General features: G+C 38.2%; 1 protein-coding gene across 2 annotated transcripts in view; it reads right to left on the bottom strand.

Annotated features, from left to right (window-relative positions):
• The window catches only part of lhfpl2a (LHFPL tetraspan subfamily member 2a), an 81,132-nt gene extending 76,590 nt beyond the window's left edge, over positions 1–4,542 (bottom strand). The window contains exon 1 of one of the 2 annotated variants that reach the window (XM_061907884.1): positions 4,294–4,542. The gene's annotated coding sequence lies outside the window, so the exon portion shown is untranslated. The remainder of the gene's footprint in view (positions 1–4,293) is intronic. The other variant, XM_061907882.1, reaches the window with a different exon arrangement.
• Positions 4,543–5,840: the final 1,298 nt, after the last annotated feature.

Below are 5,840 nucleotides of genomic sequence, written 5' to 3'. Positions count from 1 at the left end.
TTTTCTATTTTTTATTTCTGAAAAAAACCCACTTAATGACACTTTTTTTTAAACGACAATAAGACTACTGCTGAACAAAGGTGTTAGCACTATGCTACAAACATGCGAAACACAAAGGGAAAGCTAATAATACTGCATCAGGTTACTTTTTTATTTTATTTTTAAGGTCAAGGCAAGTGCTGCCTTAAAGGAGGCTCATATTTTAGACACCAAGGCAAACATTATTTTCCTTTGAAGAAGGGGCTGCAAAGCATATATACATATATATATATATATATACACACACACACACACACACATATACATATATATATATATATATTTAGAGACGGCGTGGCGCAGTGGGAGAGACACTTCACCCTTGCTCCTGATGGGTGCTGGTTGGCGCCTTGCATGGCAGCTCCCTCCAACAGTGTGTGTGAATGGGTAAATGTGGAAGTAATGTCAAAGCGCTTTGAGTACCTTGAAGGTAGAAAAGCGCTATAGAAGTACAACCCATTTATCATATATATATATATATATATATATATATATATATATATATATATATATATATATATATATATATATATATATATATATATATATATATATATATATATATATATATATATATATATATATATATATATATATATATATATATATATATATATATATATATATATATATATATATATATATATATATATATATATATATATATATATATATATAGCAGCACAATAGGAAGGTCCTGAGTAGTTAGGGTTCAATCCCGGGCTCAGGATCTTTCTGTGTGGAGTTTGCATGTTCTCCCCGTGAATGCGTGGGTTCCCTCCGGGTACTCCGGCTTCCTCCCACCTCCAAAGACATGCACCTGGGGATAGGTTAATTGGCAACACTAAATGGTCCCTAGTGTGTGAATGTTGTCTGTCTATCTGTGTTGGCCCTGCGGTGAGGTGGCGACTTGTCCAGGGTGTACACCCGCCATTCCGGCCGGATGTAGCCGAGATAGGCACCAGCGCCCCCCGTGACCCAAAAGTAGCAAATGGATGGATGGACTTGCGTTTCAGAATTGGAACAAGAATGAAGGGATGGTTTACCAACCCTTTAGCATGTTTTTAGCATAACGCCAACACTTTTGTTCCTATTGTTTAAAGTGTCTTTAAAAAGTTGTCCAACTTTTGTTTTCAGAAATAAGAATAGAAAAAAATGGCCCAAAATGTATTTTTTAATTTGTGTTTGAGAATTTGAAATGGAATGAACGTGGACAGTAAACATCTGGACAAGGCTTTAAGTTGTTTTTTTAAACAATTTGTTTAGGAAACGTGGGACCAGTAGCGACTTAAAGGCCTACTGAAATGAGATTTTCTTATTTAAACGGGGATAGCAGGTCCATTCTATGTGTCATACTTGATCATTTCGCGATATTGCCATATTTTTGCTGGAAGGATTTAGTAGGGAACATTGCCGATAAAGTTCGCAACTTTTGGTCGCTAATAAAAAAGCCTTGCCTGTACCGGAAGTAGCAGACGATGTGCGCGTGACGTCACGGGTTGTGGAGCTCCTCACATCTGAACATTGTTTACAATCATGGCCACCAGCAGCGAGAGCGATTCAGACCGAGAAAGCGTCGATTTCCCCATTAATTTGAGCGAGGATGAAAGATTTGTGGATGAAGAAAGTGAGAGTGAAAAACTTAGGAAAAAAAAAAAAAAAAAGAGTGCAGTGGGAGCGATTCAGATGTTATTAGACACATTTACTAGGATAATTCTGGAAAATACCTTATCTGCTTATTGTGTTACTAGTGTTTTAGTGAGATTATATAGTCGTACCTCAACAATCTGAAAGTCGTAGGGGTGTGGCCACGGGTGTGGTGACCGCCAGTGTCTCCGAGGGAAGCCATGTTTCTCGACGAGGCGAAAGCAGCCGTTGGGGCCAGGCTAAGATTTTATTTTTTTTCTCCTTCACGGTGGAAGCATCCGACGGTCGGGGGCGGCCTGTAGGAGGAGGCAAGAGAGTCGCAGCTGCCTCTTTGGCAGGTGCAGGAGGAACGACGCAAGTTCTCCGCTCATGTCTACGGTAAGAGCCGACTTATTACCACCATTTTCTCACCGAAACCTGCCGATTGACATGTGGTTGGGAACCATGTTCGCTTGACCGCTCTGTTCCATAGTAAAGCTTCACCCTCATCTTTCGGGAATGTAAACAAGGAATCAATGAAACACTGGCTGTGTTTGGGTTGCTAAAGACGGCTGCAATACACCGCTTCCCACCTACATCTTTCTTCTTTGACGTCTCCATTACTAATTGAACAAATTGCAAAAGATTCAGCAACACAGATGTCCATAATACTTTGGAAATATGCGATGAAAAGAGACAACTTTTAGCTGTGAAGGGTGCTGGACCAAAATGTCTTCTACAATGCGTGACGTCACGCGCACGCGTCATCATACCGCGACGTTTTAGCATGATACTTTGGCGAGAAATTTAAAATTGCAATTTAGTAAACTAAAAAGGCCGTATTGGCATGTATTGCAATGTTAATATTTCATCATTGATATATAAACTATCAGACTGCTTGGTCGGTAGTAGTGGCTTTCAGTAGGCCTTTAATGTTGTGGTTAATTTCGCAGCAAAACACAACAAACACCTTTATAAGAGCGTCAACATTTGCATTCCAAAATATGGCAAATCCCCTGAAAATTGGTAAAAATATAACATCACTATAACTCGCCATCTACTCAGTTGTATACCATTTTAAGCAGTTTATGGATTCCATGCATTGTAAGGATTCCTCCTGAAATATTATAATTGAGACATTTTTCAAGATGACTGACATCATTTCTTACAGAAAATATGGGAACGTGTGAGATATCTTTTCGGTCGCGATTGAATCATGGAACATGAAATTTGTGGCGCTTAACATGAATTGATTAACGTGGACCCCGACTTAAACAAGTTGAAAAACTGATTCGGGTGTTACCATTTAGTGGTCAATTGTACGGAATATGTACTGAACTGTGCAATCTACTAATAAAAGTTTAAATCAATCAATCCGTTGCAGTCGCGAAAACCGCAGAGACGCCAGGAAAGAAGGACAAAAAACGGAATTCCCATCAGAAAAACATTTTGACAGGTATGCAAAAGAGACGTACTGTAGGCGTGAACGCCGCTGGGCAAACCAGAGAAGAATTCTCACAAGAACTGAAATATATGACCCACATATGTTTTTATATTTTTATGCTTGAATTAAATTTAAAAAAGGAACTTTTCTCAAGCAGAGTAAAATAGCTAGGGGCTTGAGCAGAGGTTATTACCAAGGTATTTATTTTTTAATAATAAATAGTTTTATCAAATGTTTATATATTGTATCTATTGATGTAGTTTTGGCGTAGTAAAAAAAAAACAAAATACATCAAAATGCCATCTTTTAATGGCTTATCAAGTAGAATACTGCTGTAAAAGTCATAATTTTTCTTCGTTGTTACTGTTTTGACATTTTTCCTTGTCAAAAGGCAATTTTAATGTCATATTTCTATATTAACTTAAAAAAACAGGCATTATAAATCGTTTCTCTGTTGCTATGGAACACTGACACCGATGTAAACATGAGCACCAATAAAGACAAACACCTTGCTAATTTACATTGTCATTCAAAAGAAGACATTTTTAACAACAAATAGCAGCAAACATGACAAAGTGTGCTTCCCAAAAAGATTATTATTTAGGTGGGCGTGTTTAAAAAAAAAAAAGTGACGTCATGCTGTGCGGAAGCGTGGCAAAATGTAGGCGTAGCTCTAATTAAATAATAATAACCTGCTCACAAGGTTATTGTTAACATATTTGGATGTTTAACTGTTAAAAAAAAAAGTAATTTGGCAAAAGTAAACGTTATTTTTTTTGCCATTTACGATGAGTATGAGAGTCATTTTCTCACCAATCGGCAGATTCGTCACAAAAAGTAGAAAACCCTACAAAATTTTTTTTTTTAATCTCCACCGTTCGTCATTTTAATGTAGCTTTATAGATGTATAAAAATGGATTCAATTTAATTTCAAGTGTTTGGAAAGTGAAAACTAATATTTTTAAAAAGAAGATGGGTGAATGGATGGATGCCACATTAGACGAATCTCCGAGCCGAAAAACGGTGACTTTGTTTGGCTTTTTCTTTCCCGCAAGTATCGCCGTAAAGTTTGGAAGTAGAACATTGTTAAATTTAAGAAGATATTTGGGGGAAAAGGAGAAAAATATTGTTGTTTAAAGGCGGAGAAGTGGAGAAGTAAAGCGTCTGATTTTAAGAGAACTTACTCGGAGGATGGGCGGCGAAGGAAGGACGCCTAAAGTCGCCGTCGAAGGTGGATAACTTTCTTCTCGACTTGTCGCCGAATTGTGTCCTCTTTTCTGGGGCTTTTCTTTTTTTTCTTTCTCTCCTCCTTGCGGGTCCGTTTTTCTTTTCTTGTTCCACGTCCTCCGGCGGACCGCAGAAGAATGAATGGCCACCGCCAACCTTCTGCAAGCCGGGCCAGCACGACCGCTGCTGGGTGGGCGTGGCCTTTCGCCTTTCTGCCCCGAGGCAGCCAATCAGCGACCGCCTATCGGAACGAACCAATCAGACGCCAGCCGCTGCCAATCAGGCACGTTTGTTGTTATTATTATTATTAGGGACCCTATTGTATTTCTAAGGTTGTATTATTATTATACCGCTGCCTCTTTGAGCTGTAATTTGACCCCCTTAACATGCTTCAAAACTCACCAAATTTTACACACACATCAGGATTGGCGAAAATTGCCATCTAATAAAAAACAAACCTCAAAACTGCACTATAGCGCCCCCTAGGAGAAAACAGACAAAACTGCTTGTAACGTCCGTTAGGAATGTCGTCGAGACATGAAACAAAAACCTCTATGTAGGTCTCACTTAGACCTACATTTCATTCATTAACACCCTTCACCAAAAATCAACAGGAAGTTGGCAATCACCCCTTCAAAACAAAAGTTTTGTAAAAACCCGTCACCTTTTTTCAAACATTATCTCCTCTGAGCGCGTTTGTTGTGTACACTTACATCCTTCAGCAAAAATCTACAGGAAGTTGGCAAATACCCCCTTGAAACAAAAGTTTCCTAAAAAAAATCATTTTTGCCTCTTTAAGCTGTAATTTGACCCCCTTAACATGCTTCAAAACTCACCAAATTTTACACACACATCAGAACTGGCGAAAATTGCCATCTAATAAAAAACAAACCTCAAAACTCAAAATTGCACTATTGCGCCCCCTAGGAAAAAACAGACAAAACTGCTGGTAACTTCCGTTAAGAATGTCATAGAGACATGAAACAAAAACCTCTATGTAGGTCTCACTTAGACCTACATTTCATTTGTTGACATCCTTCAGCAAAAATCAACAGGAAGTTGGCAATTACCCCTTCAAAACAAAAGTTTTGTAAAAACCTGTCACATTTTTTCAAACATTATCTCCTCTGAGCGCGTTTGTTGTGTACACTTACATCCTTCAGCAAAAATCAACAGGAAGTTGGCAAATACCCCCTTTAAACAAAAGTTTCCTAAAAAAAATTCATTTCTGCCTCTTTGAGCTGTAATTTGACCCCCTTAACATGCTTCAAAACTCACCAAATTTTACAAACACATCAGAACTGGTGAAAATTGCTATCTAATAAAAAACAAACCTCAAAACTCAAAATTGCACTATAGCGCCCCCTAGGAAAAAACAGACAAAACTGCTGGTAACTTCCGTTAAGAATGTCGTAGAGACATGAAACAAAAACCTCTAAGTAGGTCTGACTTAGACCTACATTTCATTATGTGACATCCTTCAGCAAAAATCAACAGGACGTTG

The sequence above is a fragment of the Nerophis ophidion genome, linkage group LG08 (assembly GCF_033978795.1).
Source record: "Nerophis ophidion isolate RoL-2023_Sa linkage group LG08, RoL_Noph_v1.0, whole genome shotgun sequence".
NCBI lineage: Eukaryota > Metazoa > Chordata > Actinopteri > Syngnathiformes > Syngnathidae > Nerophis > Nerophis ophidion.
The sequence above is the reverse complement of the archived record's forward strand: the minus strand, read 5'-3'. Positions and strand labels throughout refer to the sequence as shown.